We start from the raw sequence: 15,926 nt of genomic DNA, 5'->3' as shown, positions 1-15,926 counted from the left end.
GTGATTTGTTTACAGTACCTATGTTTACAGATGGCCTACCGCAAAACGCGTTAATCGAAATTTCGTTGTCTGCCTCTCTGTCGATCGAATGGCCAAGAGTGATAGGCCCTGGGTTGTGCTATTATTATTAACACTTTAACTGTCCCTCGCCTTCACTACTGACATGGACCGATACGTCCGTGCATTACAGGTAATGCACAAATACAAATAGTTTGACGGTGCATGTCATGTAATGCACGGACGGTAACGCCCTCTACGCAGGGTTTTGCGTAATATTGCCTATTTCCTGCCTCAAACTACAGTGCGACAGAAACCAGTAGAAAATAAATGAGGGCGCCACTTTCTACGTTACTATCCCTTTTTTGACGTAAAATGCTTAAACATGGCAACAATTTAGTATTGAATATTTATAGTTCCAGTTTATTTAATTTCTACTATTTTATGTCGCACTATACCCAAAGGCACTAACTACTGAAATAATACAATAGTACTCTTTGTATATATATTTTTTATAATAAACTGAACGGGCATTGGCTCTAGTCACACCTGATGGAAAGTGAAAACAGAGCCTAAGATGATGGAGCTTACCGGCTCAGTAAGTAATAGCCTATTCACTCTTGCTTTAAAGAGACCGAGGTCAAATTTCCCAGGAAACACAGATGACGGAAGCGCATTCCATTCCTTAATCGTCCTTACCAAAAAAGATGAGGCAAATCGTTTTGTGCGGACAAATGGAATATTAACAACGAACGGGTGCATTCGCTCCTCGCGCCTGGACTTCCGGAAAGGGAAAGCTGGGATCAGGTCGTGCAATTCTTTTGCGCACTCCCTAGAAACACCGATAGACATGTAACTCGTCGGCTATGATATGAACAAGACTTTGTAACTTTGATTTGACAGCCATCGCCATAAAGTATATGAGCCCGGCGCTCTATCGAGTCCAGGGCTGCCAGCTGATACTTGGCGGAACCGTCCCATAGGTTGCAGCAGTATTCCATGCACGAAGGGACCTATGCTTGGTGCCGCCTCACCTTAAATATTAGGACATCAAGTTTCTTGGCAGCAGTCCTGGACTCAATAGTCGACCCGAAATTTAGGTTGGATTATTATTGTTCTAATACAAAGGCCGCAATGAGATCATAGAAATGATCATATATATGGAACCCTATTTGATAGCAATCCTACAATTATGATCATACACGCCAAATTTGTTAAAATTGTGTGTGGTACTATACAGCACGTCCACGGATGATTTTGTTATTTCTTTTGCGGTACATATTCATGAAAAGAAATGTACTTTTATGTACTTATGTTTTTAAAAAATGTACTCGCACGGTTTTGGCATAGCGACATACAGGTCGTGGTCGTGCTGGGTAGATACTGCCTGGCACGACCACACTATATTTATGGTTAATTTAATGTCAAATGAATACAAAACAAATGTACTCAAATTGTACTTTGTACAAGCACATCAAAATGTGACAGTCATACTGCAAAAATCGCTGCCATGATTAAATAAGAGCACCGTGAACAAAGTTTTGTACGGTGCTCTAAAAAGGTGAACCTAAGGGCTGATTTAGACGGCGCGCGAACTCGCATGCGACTTTCATTACATTTTTTTTGATCGGCTGGTTGAAATAACTAAAATCTCATGAGAGTTCGCGCGCGCATAATGTCTAAATGTGGGATCATCAATGTAAAGGGACCTTATTGTCGATGGCGTTTACGCCGCACTGCGACGAGCAGCGTTGTATTTGTATCGGAGCATCGTTTATAATGGCGGAAACGATGCCACCAGCCGATTAAAAAAAATATAATGAAAGTCGCATGCGAGTTCGCGCGCCGTCTAAATCAGCCCTTAGGTTCACCTTTTTTAATCATGACAGCGATTTTTGCAGTATGACTGTCACATTTTGATGTGCTTGTAGATAGTACAATTTGAGTACATTTGTTTTGTATTCATTTGACATTAAATTAACCATAAATATAGTGTGGTCGTGCCAGGCAGTATCTACCCAGCACGACCACGACCTGTATGTCGCTATGCCAAAACCGTGCGAGTACATTTTTTTAAAACATAAGTACATAAAAGTAGATTTCTTTTCATGAATATGTACCGCAAAAGAAATAATAAAATCATCCGTGGACGTGCTGTATAGTACCACACAAAATTGTTGTTATTACACCATCATCTGTAAATATGTAGTTAGTTAATAAATTTGTGTGTATGCCTACTAACATTCGTTGAAAGATTAAAATTAAAATGACGAAATTGATCCTTTGTTGGTCTTAAATCAATTTAATTTAATTTTTAATCATAGGGTAATTAAATAACAACAATTTTAACAAATATGGCGTGTATGATCATGATTGTAAAATTGCTTTCAAATAGGATCCCATATTATATTAATATGATCATTTATATGATAGTTTAATTAATTGCCTTGTATTTTTTAGAAATCATAATTGCCCCAATGAGGGTGCCATTGGACGGTCGACGCAGTCTTAACTAATAACATCTTATTGACATACATTCTTACATATCAAACGAGAAAGAATAAACATTTTTTTTAATAGGTAGGTAGGTAGGTAGGTAGATAGGTATATCTTTCTTTGACGTGGCTGCTATAGTCTTCAGGATTTGATTTGCCGTGTGATCATCGCTTTCCGGTTGCAACTTGATGCCATCGAGGAATGTCCATAGTATATATATGAAAAAAAAAAATATAATACCATTCATTGTATGACAATACCTTCTACTACTAGAGGGCATTCCGGGAGTGGGCAGTCAACGTTAAAAAATGTTCAAACGCTGGAAAGTGCAGGGGTCAAAATGTCCATACGGAACCGGCTGTCTATGCAACTAGACGTAACTAGACGGAGCCCCGCTTCGCGGGGCTCCTATTTCTCGGCGGTTTGCCCTTCGGGCATCTGAAGCTACCTAACGAACCTAACCTACCTACTTTTTGCCACATAGACAGCCGGTTCCGTATGGACATTTTGACCCCTGCACTTTCCAGCATTTTAACATTTTTCACGTTGACTGCCCACTCCCGGAACGCTAGAGGGCACCTTTAACCTTCTTTTGGCAGTGATAATAATATATCCTTACAAAAATAGGTTAGGTGTCTAATTGTGTATCAATGATATTTTCAGTGGCTCATCTCTGTAGCTTACTGTTATATATATACTAGCTTTTGCCCGCGACTTCGTCAGCGTGTAATTATTAATTTAGGTAGGTAGCTATTATTTTATTCAATCAGTTAAAGGGTGATTTCTTGAATGAAAATAACCCTTTGTCGTTCCCCGGGAGTCAAACTATCTCTATTCTATGGTGTACTTTCGTTTGGGCCAAATACCTTTTGCCAAATTTCACTTCCCAACAAACTTATCGCAATAGTTTCATTTCCCAAAGGAACCTTTAGCAAAGTTACACTTCGCATATAATTTATTTGGTCAAATTATCACTTGGCATGATTTTACTTTGTCAAATGTTGTTAGGACAAAAAATTATTTAGCAAACGATTTTTATTGGCTAATATTATATTCCAAAAAAGCCGTTAAGTGGGTTAGGTTAGGTTTACAGAAACGAAATGCTACTAGAAAAGTGGGTTTGTTTAGGTTCGAACTGCGATCCTCACAGAACCGAACTGCTATCAGAGAAGTGGGTTAGGTTAGGCTAGAACTAAGACCCTTACAGAAACGAAATGCTACTAGAAAAGTGGGTGGTTTTACCTCCTTTTCTACATAGTGCACCATCTACAATAATCTTTCACCGGCCCCCATAGAAATCGGTATTTTTTTTCTTAAAAATTATAATGTTTATGGTTCAACTAATCACATCCGTAGGGGGAAGCGGGGCAGCTTGGTACACCTTTTTTTGAAATCGATTTTAGGCCTCAAAATGAACTCTAAACACTTTGATACATTACATGGGACACTTTGATACATCGTTTTGGGGTACTTTGGCACGTGAATCAAAGTGCCCCGTAAGTGTTTCAAACTGCCCCGCAGAGCACACTTTACAGATCAACTCAGTTAGCTGACCAGTAGTAAACTTTTTAAACATTACAAAACGTCTATTAAGTGCGGTGCTATTAGAAGCTACTACAGTTATGTCAAAAATGCATTTAATTCGGTCGACCGCGGTGCTCTATTAGCAGAAGTAAAAAAAGAGCTACCAGAACTTTACAAATACATTTGGCAATGCTACGGAGCACCTTCAAAATTACTTTTTGGAAATGATATTATCTTGTCAAGTATGGGCTGCCAACAGGGAGATCCGCTTGGGCCTGCCATTTTTAGTTTGGTCATTCACCCCATCATCTCTAGTCTAAATTCAAAATTCAATTGTTGGTACTTAGATGACGGCTCCCTTGGCGGAGACGCACTAACCGTACTACAAGATATACAATCTATCATAGATAAATTTTCGAAAATCGGGCTTGCATTAAATTTCACTAAATGCGAAATTTTTATTCCAGATCACGTTCCATTGAATACAAAAATAGATATACTAACAAATTTTAACGCAGTTTTACCTAATATTTCCGTTCATTCAAAAACATCCCTCACCCTTTTAGGCTCACCAATTTTTGACGAATCAATCGCACCCGTCATTAACTGTAAATTAAATTTATTCAATAATACATCAGACCTCCTATTTAAAATAAATCCCCATATGGCTCTTTTCATCATTCGTTTTTGCTTATTTACACCCAAATTTATGTATTTACTCCGCAGTTGCCCAATTTGGAAATTTCCGTCCATCCTGTCTTCCATAGACTCCTCCCTTCAGGCAAGCCTTTCCAAAACACTGAACATTCATCTCGACAATAGTTCATGGACCCAAGCGGTTCTACCCATAAGGCTGGGTGGACTGGGCGTTCGCACTTCGGCCAGTTTGGCTCTACCCGCGTTCCTGTCCTCAGTATACGGCTCGCTATCTCTCGTCGGTATTATTTTAAACCTTCCTCAGATACCTGACGATGAGATAGCGAATCTAAGTGAGGCCAGGGAGGCCTGGTGTGAGTCGTGTCCGGGTGAGGACATCCCAGTCGCCCGTCACATTCAGCGGGCTTGGGACTCCCCTCCCTTAAAAGCAGCTCATACCACACTTCTTCAGGATAGTCCGGACGACTTCGAACGTGCCCGAATTCTAGCCGTATCAGCCCCCGAGTCGGGCCATTGGCTACGAGCACTCCCTTCCCGTCAAATAGGCACCGTTTTTGACCCAAGTAACTTGAGAATAGCTATATGCTTAAGGCTTGGGTCCAAAATATGTGTCCCTCACACTTGCGCCTGTGGCAAAAACGTCGATCAGCTGGGCCGACATGGCCTTTCATGCCCCAAAAGCGCCGGCCGCCTATTTCGCCACGGTACCATCAATGATTTGGTCCGTCGGTCGCTTGCCACCGCGTCTGTGCCTGCGATTCTCGAACCCGCGGGCATGGCGAGGGACGATGGCAGGCGCCCCGACGGGGCCACATTGGTGCCGTGGAACTAGGTAGGGCCCTGGTGTGGGACGCAACGTGCGTAGATACCTTCGCACAGTCCCATATCCAGGCGACCCGCACCCAGGCCGGCAGCGCGACTGACCAGGCCCAGGTTCTCAAGCGCCGCAAATATTCGTCCTTACTTAAGGACTACGAGTTTGCGGCGCTCGCGGTAGAGACACTGGGCCCTTGGTCAGCCGACATGCAGGCCTTTGTGAGGGCCCTGTCGGGGCGGCTGATTTAGGGATTGCAAATCCGAATCTATTTTACAAAATCCGGATTTTCGGATAATTTTCACGCCGAAATCCGAACTTCGGATAAAATCCGGATTAAGGGAATGTTTTCTTGGTACCAGGAATAAATAAATAAAAAAACGACTTTCTAATAAGAAATTAGTCTTTTTATTTACTGTAATAGTCTTATGATCAAATAACAAGTTATATTAATTACACAGTTATATTATATCAATAAGAAAAGCAACTTGGAAACAAAAAAATATCTTGTTTAATAATTTTAATTAAGAATCCTACAGTCACAACACTGAGATCAAAATTTCTTGGGGGTTTTAGCACATCTCCACTGCGGAAGTTGCGGAACCTAAGTCAAAGTCAAAATATTCTTTATTGAGTAGGCTTAGCAACAAGCACTTTCGAATCGTCAGTTACAAATATTATCTTATACTAGACGGGCCCGCAGCTCCGTTCGCGTAAGTGAAATAAAGAGTTTGTCTTAAATTTAGTTAAATACCGATATTATTATGTATTCAACCCTACCAGGGTTTATAACTGTGATAGGGATTTCTTATTTGTAGCCGTTATTTGGATAACTTAATTCGCAAATTTCTCATTGCGAAAAGGCAAGATGGTATTTTTTCATCTACGTAGGTATTTATTTAAACTTGATTCAACAAAAAAGAATTATTTATTTTTATAAGCCTAGTTGCAAATACATTTATTAGATTAATTTCCGCCTTAAGACAAATATGGACGACCACTGCCGATAAATCGCCTTTTAATACAAATAGGTAGTCCCCATTTCCCTTTCTGGATATTAACATTAGGTACTTACTACGGCTACGGTGACGCAACGACCCAAAGTGAGTCCTAGCCTCCGACACCAGATCACGCCATGTTTCTCGGTCTTGCAATAGCTCTCGCCAGTCGCCATGGCCGAGGTTGAGCAGGTCTTGAGCAACTACGTTTCAGCGGTACCTAGGACGTCCACTCGGGCGTCTCCCATTTTGTTGTCCCAAGTCCCAAGTACGCTCTCTTCACGGCACGGTCCTCTCCCATAATTCTCTAAGTGTCCGAGCCACTGAAGCTGCCGCTTTGGTCTCTCAATATTTCGCCACTATATCGTAACACATCCTTATTTCTATGGCAACAAAGTTATATTACGATATTTGGCTGACTGCTGACTGTACATTTGCTTATTTGCAGTAATCAGAACATTTTAACGGTGCAAAAGGCAATTGTATAATAGTTTAACAAAAAATCCGAAAATTCGGATTTGGGTTTAAAAATCCGGATTTAGAAACGGATTGAAAAATTGGCGGATAATCCGGATTTTCGAAGTTCGAATAATCCGGATTGCAATCCCTAGGCTGATTGACGCCACAGGGGACCTCAGAGCTGGCGCGTATTTCTCGCAACGAATCGCCCTGGCGGTTCAGCGAGGAAACGCCGCCAGCGTAATGGGTACCATGCCACAGGCGGACCTGCTAGAGGGGGTATTCTTTTTATAATTAGGTTTTTATTTTATAGGTAAGTTTCTTTTATTTTAGTTTTAATTTTAATTTCTTTGTAGTTTTAGTTTGTTTTAATAAGTTATTTTATATTCAATATGTTACATTCGTAAGTTAAAGTTAATTATGTTTGTCATGTTGGTATATAGTTATTTCGGCGTTTTTTTACACGAAGTAAAATAAAAAGTGCTGACAACCAGTTATTAAGCAGGTGCACTAAAACTACAAAAAAATGAAATCAGTGTCAGTTTTTCACAAAAAGCTACTTTGGTTGTTTTAACTTTTCTTTGTCATTTTTTTTTTCTCTTTGTACGTTCGCACTATTCAGTAAAAAAAATTTCACAACAAAAAAACTGGCAGGGGCACTTAGATACACTAGAGGGGCACTTTGACATGTTCAAAACTGCCCCAATCTTTATTGTACCAAAGTACCCCAATGGTCAAATAAATGAAAAATAATTTATTAAAAATATACTATTAAGTATTAAGTACTTTAAAATAATAAGCTTACTCTATTACTGAATAAACGTACTAAGCGCTCATTATGATGTTCATCCGGTAAAGTCTAAAATTTCGCACCACAACTCGATAAAAAAATCATAATTTATTTACTATGCGACCGCGGAAACACGTTTTCACGCACTAAGCGGCAACGGCTGGCAGGAGAGATGTGCCGAAGCTGGTACCTCAATCACACATACAAAGCCACGTTTTAGTGTTGCAGAAGGTGAACATAAGTTTTTAGTTAAGGAATTAGTGTGGGTGTTCAAAACTGCCCCTTGTGCCTATCTGCCCCGCTTCCCCCTATGCGTAAAACATAACCAAAATGATAAAAATACCAAGGTCGGGATTAAGTATTTCAAATAAAACAAAAATAAAAATATCTATTGGTATGTAAACTGTATGCCATGCAATGTTATGCTTATTTGACTAAATAATACTTGGTAAAATGAAACTTGTCCAAGTAATTATTTGCTAAACAATAACTTGCCAAAAAAGACTATTGCTAACTGAAAAATTGCGATAAGTTGTTTTGCCAAACATTTTTTTGGGAAATGATAATTTGGGAAACATAGTTTGGGATGTGATACTTTGGGAAACGTTTTTGGCCCATTCGTTAGTAAACCCTATTCTATACCCAACTAAATCGTGCACCAGCGCACATAGGGGTAAATTCACGATCTACGGGGCCAAAATTATTTTTGCGGGTTTTTGTACCTTTTACGAAGTTGAAACAACTGTTTCATGATATTTTTTTTTAATTTATAGGGTAATTTTTTCAAAATTCTACTGATATGTAAAATTTCGACCTCTGCACAAAAGAAGAAAAAATTAAAAATATAGTAAAATGTGAATAATAATTTATTACTGAAATAAAATCAGTTGCCATATTACGCTACAGTCTCTGCTATGATGTTTTCTTCTTCGCTTCCGGAAGAGCACTCTGGGTTCGGATCGGCAGGCAATAGCAATTCTATCGTCTCTGGCAGGAAAGTACTGTGCTTTCTTTTTTTTACTTTTCTCCTGCAGCTCAGTAAGGGGTCGGAACTCAAAAGTAAGCGATTCAAAATATCCGTGTTGCAGCTTTCTTTCGTAAACTTCCTTGCGAAATCAAGTCGATGAGATCGGAAATGCTTGTTACGCGCTTCTGCAGCTTCTTCAGTGAGCTGTCCAATAGGTAGTAACGCATTTTTTTATAATAACAGCACCATGGACTAGTATCTTATGCATCGTGGGCGTCATGGGATGCCATCCGTATAATTTGACATATAGTTCTCCTGTTTCCTTTGCGTTACTGTCGTATTTTTCAGAGTCAATTTTGTGGCAGCTTGATATCGTCTCTAAAATTACTTTTAATCTATATATCAGCTCGTAACTGATTCCAGTTATATCTGATGCTAATTTTGGATCATCAAAAAACCTTCTGCTGGTGTTTCCATCATTCGTGTTGCCGAAATTTGCCTTTGGCATATCTACAAACAACGGACTTTCAGCAACGGGAATCGCGAAAGAGCCTTCTAGCCAAGAATTATTGTTTTTTTATGAATCTGTCTTCTTTATACTGAGCTTTACTCCATCTAGTCTTAAATTCTGACTTGAAATAAGCAAAATTGCTTTTAAATAATTCTATTTGCTCATTAGTGCAGCCTTCACTAGAAAAAAGTTGATCTCTTAAGGAACACAGTTTTTCTTCCAATGTAGGTAAATTTTTACTTTTGAAGAGATAAAATATGTGTTTTCTAGTCACCATCTTCATTTCTGACGTATTTGGTACATCTAAAACAAATAAACATGTCGATTAAACTCAATACAAAAAAAGTTAATTTTTAAGTAAAATGGCGGATTATTTTTAAAGTATAAAAATTATGATTTGGCGGAAGCATGCGGAAAGTCTTTTTTTTTATTATAATAACCAAAACAATAGACTATAACATGTCGTTAACAATTCTGCTCGATCTCACCCTATTGTATTACTTATTAACGAGTGAAGTTTTTTTTTTGCGAAAAATGACGCTCAAAAACAGTCTCTCTTTCAGAGCATTAACCTAGCCTCAAAAACAAATAAGTAAAGCATATTTTTATTTCTGCTTATAAATTACTAACCTGCTGTTTCAGAATCCATGATTTTTTTCACTCTTGATCTCTTAAAAACAATAAACCACACCGTCAAAGTTTTGCTTTTCTAAGAGCGCCGAGAACAAGTAACATACACGAAGTGACACGATCAAATTCCGACTGACGTGAAACGAATTAGAAAGTGCATACGAGGGTGGGAGGGGTTGTTATCTAGCCGCTAAAGGGTCCTCTACCGCAGGTAGCTGTTATCGCAGAGGTATTTATTGTTTTGATAAATCGACTTTTGGCCGCGTAGATCGTGAATTTACCCCTTAGTGCAGCGCCGGTACTACACCGCGCGGGCGGGACAGTTCCTATTGACAAAGTTTGATGTGCAGTTGGTGTTAAGTCCCCATACAAAACACCACCCCTTTAAGGGATGATTTCTGGAATAAAAACTATCCTATGTCCTTCCTCGGGACTCAAACAATCTCTATACCAAATTTCAAATAAATCGGTTCAGCGGCTTAAGCGTGAAGAGGTAACAGACAGACAGACAGCCACACTTTCGCCTTTATAATATTAGTATGGATGGATATGCACTAGTTCAAGGACGTGTAAGGGCCATTTTATTTAAAGTTGTCCCATACACTTTCTTTTTCATATTTGGGATTTTTTATGTTATTTCTACTCAGAATCATGAGCTTTTTTTGATCGTAATAGGAGAAAAAAAGTGTCCCGAATTTCCCATAAAATTTTCGATCTTTACATTCCGTGACTGCCATACAAAGTCTATGAAAAATGGTACCGGAATGGAAATAAAAACCTTGGCACACTTTTTTTCTTCTATTAGGATAGAAAGAGCTCGTGATTCTGAGTAGAAATAACATAAAATTTCCCATATTAAAAAAAAAGTGTAGGGGACAACTTTAAATAAAATGACCCGTAAGCGATAAGATAGAGATTCCGTGTCGGTAAAAGAGATAGATAGGTATATTAATAGTTGATCGCTGGCTGTTCACATTGCACGAGGACTCTCTTTAAAGTACTATGCCTTATGGGAAACAGTCGAAGAGATAGCTCAGATCCGGAAACCGCTACCAACTTTTAGTATGTTGTTGCGCATGGTATTGGGTCTCCAAAACTGCCGGGAGACAGCGGCGCCGGCCATCTACTTCAGGCCTTCAGCGGAATGATATCATCAAAATGACTCCCGTCTCGTTGCGAATATTGCATATTGCACCCAAACTATGCATGGCACATACACGTGTGGGGTATTAAATGAAAGCTAATGAAATATTCTATACTTCATTTATACAGTGTGTACCAAAATATACAACAGTTTAAGAGCTATTTACAAAATAAACAAAATGAGGTAAAAAAATATTCGATTATTTGGATTTTATAACCAAACCACAAGTCGGACGTTAAAGAAATGTACCACAACATTAAAGATGACATCTCAAGCCATACACTGATATCAAAAAAATCCAAATTTGACCAAATATGTGGAAATTATGAAATGAAATGTATTATAAGTCACCTAAACATTGTTTGCAGAAAAAAAAATGGTTTAAGAGCTATAAACACAGGAATACCATTTTTTATGAAAAAAGTAGGTGTATATCGATTTTATAGCTAAACCACAGAATAAATGTGTCGCTTAACTTCAAACTCGGGTAAATCCATTCGACCCTCTCAGCAAATATCTACCCTATTACCTTTTCTTAATACCAAAATCGCATAATCTGACAGATGGATTTACCCGAGTTTGAACTTAAGCGACTCAAATAATAGTACTATCGTACAGAAAGGAAACTTCCTACAAAACCGAAGTTTGACAGCGGTTCAGGGTCGAATCATGCTATCCCTTTCTAATATATGGCACTATCTCTTTCTGCTATTTAGGGTTGTCAAAATTCAAGTGATTATCTTATCTGTGGTCGTGCATGCAAAAGGAAGTCAAGTGGTGCCAACCCTAATAATTGCTCGGAGCAATGCTGAGCCGAGCGGAGCCGAGTTTGGCCGAAGTCAGGAGTTTCGCACCCCTGGCTAAACTAAAAACGTTAATAAAATGTTGCGTATAATATTAAAGAAACCAGTTATTCAACTATACATTACAATTTAAATTTTAAATTTCCGATAAAAACTGTGAAAGTTGTAGAAAAAAAAACTAAAGCGCGCCAACAATTCTATTATTTTTGTATTTGTATTTGTACAATTCTATCTTAATGCGCTCTTATTATGCAAAGAATTGTTCTAATTATCGTGTATTAAATGAAAGGACATTACATAAAATACATGAAAACGACATTTTCGACTGGAATCTTAATTTATAAATTGAATTTGCTTGTTAAACAAGCAAACGAACTGTACCTTCCTCCTTTGATAGTTGGTTAAAATGTGGCTTTTGTCACCTGGGCTACAAACACGAATGAATTGACACCTCATTTATTAAATAAGTTCAGTAGTTTCATGTAAACAGTACATGCACGCATAGACAGCAAATTCTGCCGTAGTCGAGCAAAAGATTAAAATTAATTAGACCTTTATTATCATTGCCTGGCACTACAAATATAAACTATAAACTCTGTGCGGAAAGAGAAGAGTCGTGGAACATAAGGGAATCAATACATTCTATGAGTCGTCTCTCTCCGCACAGACTCTAAGAGAAATAAAAAGCAGTAGGTAGTACATAATTTCTCTAACATTGAAACCCTCAGGCCATAGAGTAACTGTTAGGGGCTTAGCGGGCGTCGCCTCTATGAGTTAGCAAGATGCCTTATGGAGGTTTCAAATGACCAGAGGGCTGACCTGTATGTATTTCAGAGGATCAGAGGGAAAATACTGCCAGCCTTCACAGCCTTGAAGCCCTTGCAACACTCAAGATTCCACTTTTCGAACTACTCGCTACGCTCGTAGTTAAAATTTGCTTCTATAAAAGGCTAATCGAGGCTGAATGAAGTAGATGGTCGGCGCCGCTGTTTCCCGGCAGTTTTCGAGACCCAATGCCATGTCCAACAACATACTAAAAGTTGGTAGCGGTTTCCGAATCTGAACTAAATTCCCATAAGGCAGTGCACTATTACACTCTTTACTCGCAGCGATAAAAGCTGTCAACGATAAAATCGCTCAGCGGTAGGTACTCGCGAAGCGATGTTCGCTTGGCGGTCGGAGAGACCATGCAACTAGAAAAAATAGTCGTATTGTTTTACCACATCTATATCGATATTACTAACGAACCTCTGTAACTCGAAAAAAAGAAACTGTATTTCTACGTTTCTATAATTACCTGCCTAACACGAATTTTTAATGCGTTTTTAAGACGAACAAAAACCTACAAGAACCTCTCTAAGTCGATGCCCTCTATAAGACGAAACCTCGTTAACACGAAGTTTTTGGCGTTTCCCTTGAGATCCGTGCTATCGAGGTTCCATTGTACTTCTATTCTGTGACTAAGGTTACAATACTTAATTCACGAAGGCTGATATTTCCTTGTAGACCTTATTAACCTTAAATACAGTGTTTAAAACGTCAAACTCGTATTCGACCACTCGCTTTATAGCCGGGCGACAAAACTATCAGAAGTAAGTACCAGAACTATACTCGCTTCTCGCTGCTCGCGCGCCAACTCATTTCTTATTTTGTAGCTCCAATCGCTTCTCGCTCATCGTTCTTGGTGAAACCAGTGCCAGTCCATTGAACCTTAAAAAATAATATATTATATTTACATTTATAACAGGAGGTACTATAAATATACCAATTATTTTACACTACTGAAAACTGCAACTAAAACGTTCGATATGTTTCGGAAATGTTTGGGCACAGTCATTTATAAGGTCAAACATGCCTCCCATCACCCATCCAATTAAATGAAATGTTCCGTATGGTGTATGTATAACTGTATACAGGTGTATAAAGACGGGCCAATAACAACTGCTTTGTAGGTATCTATTGTTTTATTTTTGAAGATTCTCTACCTAAACCTACGTAAAATTGACACCAACTACGCCATTTTTGGTACTAGCATCCCGCCCCGGCTCCGCACGGGTTACACAATACCTTAACAAATTATACACCTAAATCTTCCTCAAGAATCACTCCGTTGATAGGTGAAAACCGCATGAAAATTCGATCCGTAGTTTTTGGGTCTATCGCGAACAGACACACAAACAGACGCGGCGGGGGACTTTGTTTTATAAGGTGGAGTGATTATATACTCGCTGTGGCCAAGGCTTTGCCCGTGTGGAATTTGGTCAATGTCTCTTCCTTCGTCTCTCCCCACCCGGGAGGATATAAATAATAAATAATTAAAAGCCTAAGCCCAAACACCTATTAAATACTTGTCATGGACAAGTTCCCTACACACACAATTAGGTTGCTTTGTTTCATCACAGAGTTCCTATGGCCACCTGCTGTCTCCATCATCAGATCAGTTCGACAGTACCATAATATTATTGTATTGTCATCAGAACTACATACAGCTGCCAATTTTCATGACGCTACGATCCTTGGAAGATGGTTAAATTAGTTACCTTAGATTCCATTACATAGTTAGTTACATACAGGTCGACCTAATAAAAGCTTTTTAAAAAAAATACTATCATCATTCAGGCCTTTAACATCTTGACAGATGATTTATGCAGCGTCTGTAAGCGAGGAACAACGTCTCTCGTGGCTGTATAAGCCAATGCGGGACCGGCATTTGCGACCGCATTTGTGGCAGTTGAAGCTGGGAGCCATGTCGGCATCATCAGGTGGATTGTGCCTCTTTACGCGTTTTCGGGAAATGTTTCATGAAACCATGCTTTGTCGTGGAAAAAATATACTATAAGTACCTGTATATAAAAGATTTGAAAATCTTTGGACATACCTACTGTACAGTAAATAATAATCGTATTTACTTTATTCCTCTTCAACTCGATACCTCTACCCTTTCCCGAGATAAAGGGTCTTGACATACAGACGGACGGACGGACAGACGGACGGATGGACAGACGGAAAGACAGATAGACACACGGACGGACGGACTCACAGACGGACAGACGGACAGACGGACAGACGGACAGACGGACAGACGGACAGACGGACAGACGGACAGACGGACAGACGGACACACGGACAGACGGACAGACGGACAGACGGACAGACGGACAGACGGACAGACGGACGGACGGAAAACGAATTGATCCTTAAAGAGTCCCGTTTTTTCCTTTTGAGGTACCGGACCCTAAAAAATTACTTCTGCTTATCATAGCACTCTTCCTTTGGACATACTGTATACCTAGTAAATAATAATACTCGTATTTACTTTATTCCTCTTCAACTCGATACCTCCACCCGTTCCCGAGATCAAGGGTCTTGACAGACGGACGGACGGACGGACGGACGGACGGACGGATACACGGATAGACGGACGGATAGACCCACCGACAGGCGGACGGACAACGAAGTGATACCTAAAGGGTCCCGTTTTTTCATATCTGTAGTTAATGCAAATGCTCTATTTGTCAAAGTAAATAAAATCTCTTCACACGATCAGGGTTTTGGGGGACAAAAACATGGAAATAACTTGGGTGCGCATGTTTTGGATAGATAACGAAATCCTAAAATACAGGCGGATAACACAAACAACCTACACCATATCATATTTAAGCAAATACCTTAATTAGTACATTTTATGTTGTTATGTTACTCTTGCGTAGGTATTTATTCATACTTTAGTAGCTTTCTATAAATAAGATCACTATTTTTTCTCTTGACATGTTTATTTTACTATTCGAAAAACATGACAGCGTCAAATATTTAAAAGTCGAAAAAAGTATATAATTACGTAAAAAGGCTTAAGATAATTAAGAAAAAACCGGACAAGTGCGAGTCGGACTCGCCCACCGAGGGTTCCGTACTTTTTAGTATTTCTTGTTATAGCGGCAACAGAAATACATCATCTGTGAAAATTTCAACTGCCTAGCTATCACGGTTCATGAGATACAGCCTGGTGACAGACGGGCGGACGGACGGACAGCGGAGTCTTAGTAAAGGGTCCCGTTTTTACCCTTTGGGTACGGAACCCTAAAAAAAGTAAAACCGACTTCAAGCCTTCATCAGCAGTTCCACTTTATCAAATGGCA

The 15,926-nt window shown here is 39.3% G+C and overlaps 1 long non-coding RNA gene across 1 annotated transcript; it reads right to left on the bottom strand.

The window, feature by feature from the left end:
• Nucleotides 1-490: 490 nt before the first annotated feature.
• LOC134790762 (uncharacterized) lies at nt 491-15,603 on the bottom strand. The gene is made up of 4 exons (XR_010144214.1): nt 15,459-15,603; nt 13,391-13,500; nt 2,541-2,677; nt 491-829 (listed from the first exon to the last, which is right to left on the bottom strand). It is a non-coding gene; the product is annotated as an uncharacterized LOC134790762 (long non-coding RNA).
• Nucleotides 15,604-15,926: the final 323 nt, after the last annotated feature.

Source organism: Cydia splendana, chromosome 1, assembly GCF_910591565.1.
Source record: "Cydia splendana chromosome 1, ilCydSple1.2, whole genome shotgun sequence".
NCBI classification, from domain to species: domain Eukaryota; kingdom Metazoa; phylum Arthropoda; class Insecta; order Lepidoptera; family Tortricidae; genus Cydia; species Cydia splendana.
This window is presented reverse-complemented; position numbering and strand designations above follow the sequence as displayed.